The sequence below is a fragment of the Nicotiana tabacum genome, chromosome 11, assembly GCF_000715075.1.
Source record: "Nicotiana tabacum cultivar K326 chromosome 11, ASM71507v2, whole genome shotgun sequence".
Lineage (NCBI taxonomy): Eukaryota > Viridiplantae > Streptophyta > Magnoliopsida > Solanales > Solanaceae > Nicotiana > Nicotiana tabacum.
The window spans coordinates 23,270,872-23,286,142 of record NC_134090.1 but is presented as its reverse complement, the minus strand read 5'-3'; positions in this window follow the sequence as shown (position 1 = coordinate 23,286,142).

The window sequence follows — 15,271 nt, the reverse complement described above, 5'->3', positions numbered from 1 at the left end:
AAAAAGAAAAAAAACTTCGAAATTGGAACAGAAGAGAAATGCTATGTTTTGTTTTCTTTTTTCATTTTCTGATATTGAAATAAAGAAGAAGACTGAAGAATTTTTTTTGTATTTTTCAAGAATTAAACTCGAAAGTCAGAAGAAAAATCCTCAAATTCCCTTAACCCTAGAACCTTTACCTCTCTCAATTCCTTTTCGAAAATCTCTCTTCAACCCCTTTCACACAAGAAAAAATCTCACCTTATATAGACCCTCCGAAAAATTCTCGAATCTTCTGCCCAAAACCCCATCCGAAATTCCTTTTCAAACCCTTTCTATGAACGATTTTGGGGAAAAATGGAGGGCGAGGATTGATTTTCATCCATCCACGACCCCCATTTTTCCAGCAAATCGATCGAGAGGCACAAAAAATCTGGAAAGAATCTTCTAATTATCAGAGGCCGTTACACCATGTGGCTGGGGGAGCGCGTGAGGCGAGTTTGGATTCACTCGTCTGAATTTTAGCGAGTTTGGGAATGAATTCGGGTGAGGAAGATAGTGAATAGGGTAAGCGCTGCTTCTGAGCTTGGAAATTAGGGTCTGGTTTTTTGGGAAAATTTTTATAAGGAGCTTAAATAGTAAGGGGGAAAACGGGGCGGGTCAATGATGGACCCGGCGGGTTTTGGGTATTTGAGCTGGGGAAGTTTGGGCAATTAGGGTGGGATTTGGGCTTAGTAATCAGTTGGTCCAATTGAAATTAAAACAGCCTTTTTCACTTTCCCCTTTTTCTTTTTGTTTTTCTTTTCTTTCTTTAATTAATAAAATCCTAAAATTAACTCCTAAATTAATCTAAGTTGTAAAATTAAACTAATTGTATAGTCACAATAAGTATAACATTAATTAGTCCTAAATCAAAAGGAAAAAATTAATAGACTAAAATTAAAAGGTGTAAAATGAGCTATTTTGTGATTTTCGTTTTTAATAAAATAAATAATTGCTAATTAATTCCAAAAAAGTAAAATCAAACCTAAATGCAATGCATGGTATTTTTGGTATATTTTTATATTTTATTTTTAATGGAAATTAAATATGCACAAAAATGCAAATAATTAGTAAAATTCTACAAAAAATCCTATAAAATTGGAAAAATTGGAAAATATTATTTTCTTATATTTTATTGGAGTAATTCATATAGGGCAAAAATCACGTGCTCACACATCTTTCCCATCGTCAACAACAAAGGGTGTGGATGAACGGCACCGCAAGGTTAGCAGGCGTCGATGATGAAAGGGCCGGTACAGCATGACAAGATGACTATGCGTGAATTCAAGCCCTGCCTTCTCCGGAAAGAACCTCATCATCAGCACTATTCGCTAGAATGATGGATGTATCTGCGCCAAAGTAACCCAATACTTTGAACAGAAATCGAGCACGACCCTATCAAGGGGGCCCAGTGCGAAAGAGTACAAGTACGCGTTCAGGAATCCATCGGCAAGGTCCGTAATACCCTCATCCAGGGGAAACGCCTGTAACGCTACCCCTCGCCCCATCCGCAGTCTCTCCTCACCAACTCAAGGTGCCCCTCTCTTATCAAAGACATAGTCTTCAAGGTAAACTCCCGTGGATCCTGAGCGCTGGGAATGGAACTCTCCTCTCTCTGCCGGGCAGACCCTGAAGTAGCAACCATGACTATGGCGGGACTAGCAAACTAAAGCGGGAACCTACACAAACAATTTGGTGCCAAGGTAACGAAGGACTCAACGCAGAAGAGGAAGGATAGCTATCTAAAATAGTGGGATCTCCCAAAAAGCGGCAGCAACCCCATATATATGTGGGGAAACAGCAACGGTCCACCTACCCAAGTTAGGCCCCGGGAGGCCAGTGACTTCAATACAAGTTTCAAGGAGGTACCCTACCTCGAGGACCTCCATCAAAGAGAAGTTTGGCTTCAAAAAACTAGCCACATCATCTCCAGTCCCGAGGTTGTACCCGATCTCGAGGACTACCATCAAAGAGAATTTAGGCCTCAGAAGGCCAACAACATCATCTCCAGTTCTGAGGTGGTATCCGACCTCGAAGGTTCCTCTCAAGAAGAAAAGTAAGCATTTCGAGCTCCGTCCATGAGGGCTCGACCTCAGGACATCACCTAAGTATGGGTAACCCCTACTCAAGGACCTATCTACAATACCTTAAAAGGTTATCTATATCAAGTTCAAAGTAAACCTCCACGTGCCTGAAGTTGACCTTCACTCAGAGACCACTCTAAAAAATTTTAAGGTTCGATACGCTATCTTCATGTGACTCGAGGGTCTCGATGACCCGAGTCTAACAGACCGTTTCAGGCTTGGTCCGAGGAACAAATTGTGGGCTTGGAAAGGAGCCATTTCTATCAACCAAAGACTGGAAGGAATACTCGCATCTGAGTTAGATATTGACAATTGTCAACAGAGGCATACATTCAGAATTCCCACAAATACAAAAGAATATGGCAAGTATCGAAGGTAGAAGTCAATAAAATATCTTTATATTCATAAGCGTTCTCGTACAACGGCCCTCGAGGGGTCCTTACATATGATTACAAAAGCCCACATGGGGTCCTTACACAGAAACAAAGAAGCGAAGGGGTGCACAACCATAGTGAAAGCCTAAGGGCCTAGTCTACCCTCAAAGGTTTATCTCCAGTAGCAGCATCTCTGAGCGCCACCTCCTCGAGCTCGCATCCTCGAGGGTCATTCCTTCGATCGCTGCCTCCTCTAGGTTCCCATCTCAATCCTACGGAATAACTTCGTCGAGGGAGAAAATGAGGAAGAGGAAGGGGGGAGGATGCAGAAGAGGCAGAAAAAAGAGACATAACCCGCCGAAGCCAAAAGTTGAAGATTTGGTGGCCCTATCCTCAACGGCCAGTTGTGCCATTTTATCCCTTGGGAAGAAGCCCGAGGGATGAAGTGCCACACCAGGCCAGGGTAGGAGAGTGAGCAGCGGTATATAGTCCGAATAACTTTCTAAAATAGGGAAAGTCGATCCCCCGTATATCATCATCTCGAGCCAATAAGGACAACAACAGCAGGCGTAACAACAACAGCAACGACAAGACGGTATGATCTCGCTCGACAAAGGGAAGCTCAGGAAGTCGGCCACCACATGGCCGATGGGAATGCTACCAAACAACCTTAAGGCTGTGAACTCCAAACATGGTAATTAACAATAGAGAAAGATGGCGAGAAGAAAGGGATGAATGAATGGAGGAAGGAACTTGGATAAAAAAATAACGCTAGAATATCCCCATTTATAGGAGATAATGGCACGGACATCCATGACTTTAGAAGACTGACCGACAGGTGCGATTAATGCGTTCTTGAAAAAGTGAATTGATGGTGGTACTGTCACTTTGAAGAATGAGAATCGATAGCGCATTGAATGACGTCGAAAAGACAAGTCCGTGGGATGTCTCGTTTATCAGGAAAACTCATGCCATAGGTTGCGCCATCAGCATGACATCGTCACGGGAAGCCCGAGGAGTCGGGCATCAGAATCGTTTCCCATCATTTCATTCTAAGAAATGCAGAGACTATCTATATGCGGCGAAATCAGGGGGCCCAATTTCTTGCTATTAGTTCATTTCAGAAGAATACCTCGAGGCCTCGAGGATGCGAAGCTATGACCGAGTTCCCTCCCTTGAAGCTCGTCGAGGCTCGACCTAAAGGGAATGTCGATTGAGGTTAGAGAAAAATGGGGAATTCCCAAGGCACGCGACTAAGTCTGACAAAGCCGGCTTGCCCGGAACTTGTATCAAGGTGTCACGTCTAGACGTCCTATCTCCATACCCTTACAACTAATGTATTTTGTACAATGACGGGATTCCCCTCCTATATAAAGGGGATCCTTACCATTTTGTAAAGGGCCGTTGTTGCTCCAACTATTCTACACAATATAAATAACAACTCTCTCTCTCTCTCTCTCTCTCTCTCTCTCTCTCTCTCTTTTCTCTCTAACTTACTCTCTTGATATTATTGCTCATATTTATTGCCTTCATACTTGTTCTTCACTTATTGCTCGTCATTGGCCATAAAGAGCCTCCTTTAATTATATCCTAACTGTTAGCCCCTTCGCGATTATCCCCGATAGCTCGGGCCCCAGCCCAAGCATCGACCTCGAGGTCCCTCATCGGTCAGTCCGAGACCTGATTAGCAAACACCTTGGTTTGGTTATAATTCCATTTTAGCTCACATTTCATCTTTTATATTCACATATCTTGCATCAACTGCTTAACAACTAGCATAAAATAGATCACGTATTTTTAGAATCCCATCAACAAATTTAATTGTTATTACCATTTTCACGGTAAACAAAGCACCCCTAAAATTTGGTGTTACTAGTGCATGAGCATCAACTAGGAAATAAAAATAAAATATAACATCAGTCTGAATACAAATTAGACAGGAGAATATAAATAACTCTGATGGAAACTCTGCAGGCTGTGGATCGTAACATGAAATGCAGCTCACAGTAAGTCCCCGCAATAGCCGTGCCTCTGTGCCCAAAAGACCACCTGACAAATATATACCTGCACAAAAATGCATAGTAAGTATATCATGAGAACGTAAATCAACGCGTACCTAGTAAGTATCTAGCCTAATCCCGGAGAATTAGTGACGAGGGATCGACATCGACACTTACTAGTGGTCTAATAAGACAGATAAACAGATATGGGGGAGAGTAAATAAACGAAATAAACAAGTGTAAATACGTGGTAAAATTCTCCTCTCTACAATAAACTCAAGCTCCCAATTAGTAAGTTGCTCCTCAACCGGAACACACACACACACACACACACACACACACACACACACACACACATATATATATATATATATGCAATGGATCTCACCAGATAGGTTACACTGATTTTTCGTCAGATATTTTGCACGATTCCACCACAAACACTATCTAAGATTTCATATGATGCCATCATTGAGTCAAGAAGCTACAACTTGAATATGACACATAAGGAAGAACGAACTATGGAAAAGAACTATCCAAACCGCATGACAAATAAAACCGACATCAAATACTATGAGCCTTTCTCAGAGGTAAGAAACTAGACACAAAAATAAATATAAGGAACTGTGCTTAATCATCTCACTGTTGCGGTGTTCAACCCGATCCACACATGATACCGTTGCGACGTGCAACCCGATCCAAACATGATACCGTTGCGGCGTGCAACCCAATCCAACAATATACCCGTAGCGGCGTGCCACCCGATCCACTCATGACAATAAATAAGGAAGTACACATCAAGCCATAATGCTTATACTTACGAAATGACCGAATATCAGCAACAAGCACGCCAAGTGCAAAAATACAACCATGGGGAAACAGGTAGTGCCATACGCTACGAAACCCAAGCACAACTAAGGTGCAATAAATGACCTGCATCTCGAGAGCCATCTTGCTCATATAATACCATAAGCTACATGGGATCACCACACATGTGCGAATAATCAAGCCATCTCACAACCCACATGGCATAATGGAGATTACACGGAATGGCTGACGACAGAATTAACATCCAAAGCCCGAAGACTCCTTTGTAAGCAATGCTATGCCAAAATGAAAACATCCGGCGTGATACAGAGCACACATTCACATTTAGACCCATTCACAGTCCTTAAGTTGATTCCTATCGGACCGTACTAGGCTAATGACCTTTCAAGAATCCATAATAACCTTTTCCCATGACACATAAGAACATTCGTCAAATCCAGAACAAACTCACATAGTCCATAGCCCGAGGAATAGAACGCCTTCCAGGCCTAAACTCTCACATTGGAAATAGTACCACAATCTCCATACTTGGTTTCCATTTTTAATCAATCAAGTGACTACATGTCACACTTATACAATCTTCCCGCAGGATACGCTCTCACGACCTTCTGCACCAGGTAGCAAAGTCTGCATACCCATACCACCAACTATACTAATACTGTAAGCAAATTGAGAATTCGCAAATCCGTACACAAAGCCTCTTACATAGGACATTGATCTCAGGTGACGCAAAAGACAATACCATCTTACTCTAAACATCTGAATTCTTTCCTGGTCATCCGAGCTCATGACATTCTTGTCAACACTGAACCACAACCTTGATCCTCAACTTCCAACTCCCATGTCGATCACTGCACCTATTATGCCAATACATGAGAGTACAAGAATTTTATCATAACTCCTAATACACTGATAGAATAAACACTTCATCACATAGAAACCTTTCACTTAACTCATTTAGGGAGAACCATTGCAACACGTGACTAAATTCCCAAAATCGCAGAAATACAAACATCTAGTAGTGGTCTAAATCACTATAACTCTTCTGGGATCCATCCATACATAACAAGCCATTATACTCGAATGCCTCCAAATAAATCAATTATAACGGCCATCAAGCCTCTCACGTACCGCCACAAATTACCTGTATAACTTAACACGGGGAAGGAACTGATCATTGCCACCATCATGCCGATTCAACCATTGCTAACCGAACAAACTTCTTCTAATTTACTTTGGACTTACTTTAGAAATAATAATAACTCCATTTCAAATATAATGAACTCATTCCGCACTCATCCTGAGTGACCCAACTTATGAGACCCCATTGTCTCAAAACCCATAAACTATCGCATACCCTTCTAGTGCGCATAATAGCATCTTCAACTGGTACACCTATCCTGATAATTCCTCTATGAATCCGAAGTTATTTTCTGCCATTTCTCCAATGCTGCACCGCAGACCGTGATAACATAGAATGATCCAAGTCCCTTTCATAATCCACTGCAAAATATCGATACTTAACCACACCACGGACTCAAAATCCTTAGGCACCGCACTTTAATTTTTGAACCCACTAGGACCGTTATTGAGAGTCACCCACTCTGACTTGGCCTGAAATATAATCAACTCCAAGTCTCTGCTAGCACATGAACACCTTCTCACAGAAGTAACCCGCCGAATTCCCTTCCTTGTACATCCTATCCACAGGAAATATAAACTCTGAGTCTTCCTAAAACTTGAACATGAACCGATAAGGCAAAATATAGTAAACATTTGACAAGTCCTTTCTCGAATTATGCATGATGTTTTATTTTTCTTAGTCAAAATTGATCCATCAATGCACCGATAATCAGAAATCGTACAAGCAGACAACTACCCGATCCAACAGTAGATGGTGGGGCTCCCCCACTTAGCTTGAAGCTACAATTACCTAACCCTGGAATCCACTAAGATTCCTTCTTCCCCATCGACATCAACTGAAAGTCCAACAATACATTCCGAACTCGAAGTCATATTGCATCCAGTTAAAATCCGTGGACCTAGTCACTGCCCACCATGATTCACAAATCGCTCTAAACTTTTCTCAAGGTGTGTGGCTATCCTACCACAGAACCCATATGCTACTCTGCCACTCTCCCACTTTGGTCAAACTCTCTTCTTTAAGAAACTTCTCGACTTCTGCTTTTTATACTTGAATTACTAGTAATTCAACCACCACGAGACCTTCCGATCTGTCCTTCCTCATCTTGTGTTGCCCAAATACTGCCTCAAAGAAAAATCCTTTATTGTTTCACCTAACCTGATAAATTTCTACCAACTCTAAGCCCCCTTGAAGATCATCTTTCCTGAGCCATCAGTATTAGAAGTATCCACTTGATTCCGCAATCACTACACTTCGTTATTTCTGATAACCGCTTCTCAGGCACCATTTCACAATACCATGCCCCGAAGGAAAATTGATAAAGGCCATAACACCGGCGCGAACCTTAACACGTTCAACAAGGAAGATGACACCTCATATCAATTAAGAACTTCACCATGCTAAAAAATACTAAGTCTCATTACTCCACTATCCCAAACCTGAACATTCATAGTCCGATTGCCTTTCCTTCACTGGAAATAAAATGATGAACCTCTGAATCATGCACTGAGAAAAGTCTCCTTTCAAGTTATTCACTACCCTGACACATAGACAAGCACCCTACCATTACACGAACACTATGCAATAACAACAGTTGAACATCATAGAAACCTGTGTGTAGCCTTGAAACCGTCAAACATACAGTTACCGAGCTGAAATGATAGAACCTCCTTCCACAAGAAGACAATAATGACCTGCTAGAGTGCGTAAGGAGAAACACCTTGCTCCCCGCCTGTAGTACCACTGCAACTCCTCGATACCTAACTGACACGAGTGTTGCACATCATATAAGAATGAATGGGAAGGATATAAAGGCATAAGCCTCAAAGGAATCAAATTGCACGATGAGGAATTAAGAAGGAAAGTGCTCCTATAAGCCATATAGCCTCTCGAAGATAAGTACATACGTCTCCTACCGATCCACAAGGCTCTACTAGACTTGCTCATGACTCGTGAGACCTAAGTGAACCTAATGCTCTGATACCAAGCTGTCATAACCCAAAATCCACTAAAGGCTGTAATGGCGCCTAACACCGCTGTCATACAATCCAGCAGTGAATGATTAACTTAATGACTCATTTTAGTATTTTAAAATCATAATTTTTCATCAATTAATAGTAAGAAATAAAATTTACAAGACAATGATAATATTTTTACAAATTGCAATAATGAACAACCCGTAAGCACCCCTAGAACCCGGTATCACAAGTGCATGAACATCAACTAGGAAATAAAAATAAAATACAGCATCTGTCTGGAATACAAATTTGACAGGAGAATATAAATAACTCTGATGGAGACTCTACAGGCTGCGAATCATAACATGAAATGCAGCTAATGGTAAGTCCCCGCAATGGCCGTGCCTTTGCGCCCAAAAGACCACCCGACAAATATGTACCTGCACAAAAATGTATAGCAAGTGTAGTATGAGTACACAAATTAATGTGTACCCAGTAAGTATCTAGCCTAACCCCAGAGAAGTAGTGACGAAGGGTCGACATCGACATTTACTATAGGTTCAATAAGACAAATACAGTAAGAAGTAAACAGATGTGGGGCAGAGTAAATAAACGAAATAAACAAGTGTAAATACATGGTACAATTCTCCTCTCTACAATAAACTCAAGCTCTCAGTGAGCAAGTTCCTCCTCCCGGAATATATATATATATATATATATATATATATATATATATATATATATATATATATATATATATATATATATATATATATATATATATATATATATATATATCTCACTAGGGTCGTCATAATTCAAATCAAGAAGACTCATAGATACACTTACTTCTTGTCAGATATTACGCATGATTCCATGAGAGTATTTTATAGAAATGCCAAGGCATACTGCCCGATCCCATCATAATTTGTGTACTACCGAGGGTCGAACGACACGAATAATTGATACATCTATTATTCTACCGAGGAGAACTACTCGCTCCCATGAGAGTGTGGTACGTAATCCTGTCGAGGTGAATTACCCGATCCCATTATAATAAGAAACATAAACGGGTCCTTGACCCCACTCAGGAATAAACGTGTGATATATAATTTTAAGGAAAACCTTTCGATGAAAATGCATAGCGCGAGGGAAATTCGCAAGAGGAAACACAATTATTCTGCGGCTAATCATGAAACTTGTCAAATCTCTACAATAGCAAATCTATCACTCTACGCATGTCTAGTCTTAAGTCGTAATATGAAGTAAAAGAATTTAATATGCAAGAGATAACTCGAATAGTACAGTTATAGCATGGCGTGAACCTGAGTCTACCTGAAAAATAACATGAATGTAGCTACATATGGACTTTTGTCACCTCGTGCATACATAGCCCCCCACAACAAGTAGAAAATATCAATTACAACACCTAGGGGTAGGTTTTCCCTCACATAGTTAGACAGGAGACTTACTCGCTCCGAAGTTCCATAACCGACTCAAACGCCGCTCCAACACCTCAAAACGGTTCCCGTCGCTCCAAAACTAGTCAATCAACATGCAAATCCATATATATATATATATACACACACACTCTAATACTCATAACAAATCAATTTAGACAAATTTCCAACTCCGCTCAAAAAGACGATAAAGAAACCCTCCGGCCCATATGCCCGGATTCCGAAAATTTTTGAATATAATCATTACCCATAACATTACGATCTCAAATCTATAATTTATTCCAAATTCCATGTCTAATTTCGTGGTAAAAATCCAAAATACTAATTTCTAGATTTTCTTCAAAATCTCACAATTTCCACCAATTTTCATGTTCAAATCCATATATAATTCATGTATTTAACTTAAAATGTGAAGGAATCACTCACGTTGACATAGATGATGAAAATCTCCCCTTGAAGCCTCTCCAAAATCGGCCAAACCAAGAGAGGAATGAAAGAACTGGCTAAGTCCCGAATTTTTAAATCCTCTGCCTAGATCCTTCTTCTTTGCGTTCGCGGTGGCCTTCCTGTGTTCGCGATGCCCACTGCTCCTCGCCCTTTGCGTTCGCGATTCCCTAGTCGTGTTTGCGTAGGCCAAAGGCCTCCTGCCCCGTTTCCCTCATCTCCTCTTTGCGTTCGTAGTTGAGCCTCCGCGTTTGCGAAGCACTGCCAGGCCCACATACGCGTTCACATGACCTTCTCGTGTTCGCGTATGGAAAAAATTCACCAGCCCAAAATCCTTCTTCGCGAACTCGTCCCTTCCCCCGCATTCGCAAAAGACAACATCAACACCGGCAAACCAGCAACAGCTTTTCATCCAAATTTGGTCCGTAAACATCCCGAAACACACCCGAGGCCCCCTGGACCCTATCCAATCACACCAACCTGTCCTAAAACATGACACGAACTTGCTCGAGGCTTCGAATTACACCAAACAACATCAAAATCATGAATCACACCCCAATTCAAGCTCAATGAACTTTAGAACTTCAAACTTCTAGATTTGATGCTGAAACCTATCAAATCACGTCCGACTGACCTCAAATTTTGCACACCAATCACATTTGACATTACGAACCTACTCTAACTTTCGGATGTAGAATCCTACCCCGATATGAAAAAGTCCACTCCCGGCCAAACTTCCAAAAACCTTCAACTTCTAACATTCTTCAAACAACCCCGAAATGACGTACAGACCTCCAAATCCACATTCGGACATCCTCCTAAGACCAGAATCATCATATAGATCTATTATCAAGCTCGGAATCCCAAACTGACATCGAAAACATTAAAATATACTTCAACTCAAATTCATGAAATTCTTCCAAAATGCCATCTTTCTACAATAAGCGGTATAACGCTCCGAGGTCATCCAAAACCCGATACAGACATATGCCTAAGTCCAAAATTATCATCCGAACCTATTGGAACCTTCAAATCTGATTCCGAGGTCGGTTACTCAAAAGTCGAATCTTAGTCAACTCTTCCAACTTAATAATTCCAAAATGAGAATTTTCCATCTGAATCAAATCCGAACTTCCCAAAATTCAATTCCGACCACATGCGCAAGTCATAATACCTAAAGTGAAGCTACTCAAGGCCTCAAATTGCTAAATGACGTGCTAGAGCTCAAAACAATCGGTTGGGTCGTTACAATTTTACTCTGTTTGGAAAAACTTTTGAAAATTGTTTGCATAATTTGAATCTAGTAATTGAAAGATGTGAAGAGGAAAATTTGATTTTAAATTGGGAGAAATGTCATTTTATGGTTAAAGAAAAAACAATTTTAGAGCACAAAATAACTTCTGAAGGAATATAAGTAGATAGAGCAAAAATTGATTTAATTGTAGGATTTCCCCCTCCCAGAACTCTGAAAGGCATCAGAAGCATTTTGGGTCATGCTGGTTTTTACAGAAGATTCATAAAAGAGTTCTCAAAAATTTAAAGACCTCTCACAAATCTTTTGATGAAAGATGTGCAGTTTGAATTTTCTAAAAATTGCAAGGAAGCTGTTGAATCTTTAAAGGAAAAATTGACCAAAGCACCAGTTATTGTTTCTCCATATTGGAATTCACCATTTGAAGTTATGTGTGATACAAGTGATATTGTTGTTGGAGCTGTTTTAGGACATCGAAAGGATTCGTCTAATTTACTACGCTAGTAGAAATTTGAATGAAGCTCAATTAAACTATACTACAACAGAAAAAGAACTACTGGCGGTAGTATTTACCTTTGATAAATTTTGTCCTTATTTAATTGGAAGAAAAGTCATTATTTTTACTGATCATGCAACATTAAAATATCTTTTGGCAAAAAAGGATGCAAGGCCTAAACTGCTAAGATTGATACTTTTGTTGCAAGAATTTAGTCTTGAAATAAAATATAAGAAAGGAACAGAAAATCAAGTGGCAGACCATTTATCTGGATTGGAAATACCACCTATTGAGACAGTCAAAATCAGAGAAGAATTTCCATATTAACATATTTTTCTATCTCTATAATTGCAAAACAAACACCTTGGTTTGCAGACATTGCTAATTACCTGGTAGGACATTGGATGCCAAAGAAGATATTACTTCTGGGAGAATCCTTATTTGTTTAAATTTTGTGAAGGTAATATTGTGAGAAGATGTGTTTCAGAAGCAGATATGAAAGATATTTTGAGTCATTGCTATAACAGAGCAGTTGGTGGACACCACAGTTCCACCAGAACAACTTCCAAGATTTTAGAAGCAGGATTCTACTGGCCTACTTTATTCAGAGATGCAAGATCATATGTGTTGACATGTGACACATGCCAAAGGGCAGGTAATATTTCAAAAAGAGATGAAATGTCTTTAAATTCCATACTCATATATGAAATATTTGATGTTTGGGATATAGATTTTACCGGTCCATTTCCTTCTCACAGTCATGTCGATATATTTTGGTAGTTGTAGATTATGTCTCAAAATGGATAGAAGCAATTTCAACAGCAATGAATGATGCTAAGGTTGTGTGCAAATTCCTTAAGAGAAATATCTTCACTTGATTTGGGACTCCTAGAGTAATAATCAGTGACCAAGGCAGACACTTTATGAATAAATAATTTTCAACGCTGTTATCTCAGTATGGGGTCACACACAAAATAGGCACACCCTACCATGTGCAGACCAGTAGTTAAGTTGAGGTTTCTAATAGAGAATTCAAAAGAATCTTAGAAAAAAACTATTGGCATGTCATGTAAGGATTGGGCTTTAAAGGTAGATGATGCATTGTGGGCCTATCGAACTGTATTTAAAACACATATTGGGACTTTACCATATAGGCTGGTTTTTGGAAAAGCATGTCACTTACCTGTTGAAATACAACACAAGGCTTCTTGCAGCAGTGAAAACATTAAATTGTGATATAACTAGTGCTGACAAAAAAGGCTGTTACAAATTGATGAGTTAGATGAATTTAGTTTGAATTCTTATGAAAATGCTCATATGTACAAAGAGAAGGTTAAAAAGTGGCATGACAAATTAATTCACTGCAAAGAATTTCAAATTGGTGATCAAGTGATTTTGTATAGTAGTCGATTGTGGCTATTTCTGGGAAAGTTTAAATCCCGTTGGACTGGTCCATTCGTAGTTACAGATGTTATCAGTAACGATCCAACCGGTCGTTTTGAGCTCTAGCACATCATTTGGTGGTTTGAGGCCCTGAGTAGCTCCACTTAATGTATTATGAATTGTACGTATGGTCGGAATTGGATTTTTGAGAAGTTCAGAGTTGATTTGGAAACTACCAGAAATCCGATCCGTAGTCCCAAATGTAAGTATCCAGTACAAGGGATATCTACCTGGTGCAGTCCCGTAGCCCCAATGTAAATGTGTAGGGGGGTCTATCGGAATACCAATCCGTAGTCCCAAAGTAAACACGCAGGCGGATCTCCCGGGATACCGTCCTATAGTCCCAAAGTAAACACATAACAAAAACACGAAGAGTAGACAATTCAATTCAAATTCCATACCAAGGTGAAACAGGTATTTCTAGCCTAGCATGTTGCACATAATCCATATAAGGCAGTTTGAACAATTAAAGCAATTAAGTCAATTAGACATGCTTCCTTAAACTAACAACATGCTTAAATCTCAAGTAGTATAAACAGAAAAGGAAACACGATTATAGTTACTTAATGAAAATCGAATTTTCAACAATTAGCACAAGTACACACTCGTCACCTTACGTACAAGGCATTTCAAATATCAATAATACCAAATCCTAAGGGAGTTTCCCCCACACAAGGTTAGGCAAGCCACTTACCTCGAACCGGCTCAAAATCAACCTGAGACCATGTTCTTGCCACGAGTACTCAACTCCAAATGGCCTAGATCTATTAAATTCAATTGCATAATGTAAATATAACTTTAAGTAACTGATTCCACAAATATATTCTAAGCTAACACGCGAAATTGAGTAAAATGACAAAAATGCCCCCAGGTACACGTCTCAAAATCGGGTAAAATTTACATTTTCAAAATCCTCATACTCTCACGAGTCTATAAATATCAAGAACACTGAAATCAGAGTTCAATTGACCCCTCAAATACCCATTTTAAGGTCTCTTAATCTCAAGCCCTAATTACCCATTTTGCACTGATTTTCCCTAATTAGACCTTTAATCACATATAAACGAGTTATGAAGTCAAAAATGTTACCTCCAAGTGATTCTCCTTTGGTTTCCTCAAAAATCTCCCTCAAAAGCTTCAATCCCGTTCAAAAATGGTGGAAAGGTGAAGAAGGGTCGCGGATTGGCTATTTAAATATTGCCCAGTTATTCCTTCTTCGCGAACGCGGTCAATACCTCGCGTTCGCGAAGCACAAAATCACCGACCAATTCAACTCCTCTTTCGCGAATTCGAACACCTCCTCGCGAACGCGACACTCAAACTCTCCAAGACTTCGCGAACGACACTCCACCTACGCGAATGCGAAGCACAAAGCTCTTGGGATCCCAGCTGCCCTAAATACTCTATGCGAACGTGGACCCTGACTTACGTTCATGATGCACACTATGCCATTACCTTCGCGAACGCATAGATGTCCGTAAAGTGATAGACTTGGTATTGTAGAGATTTGACGAGTTTCATGATTAGCCACAGAATAATTGTGTGTCTCTTATGAATTTCTCTCGCGCTATGCGTTTTCATCGAAAGGTTTTCCTTAAAAAAATTATAACTACTATGTTTATTCATGAGTGGGGTCAAGGATCCATTAAAGCTTCTTATTCTAATGGGATCGGATTGTTCGCCTTGGCAGGATTATGTACCACACTCTCATTGGAGCAGGCCGTTTGCCTCGGCAGTATAATAAGACGCATCTATGGTTCGTGTCGT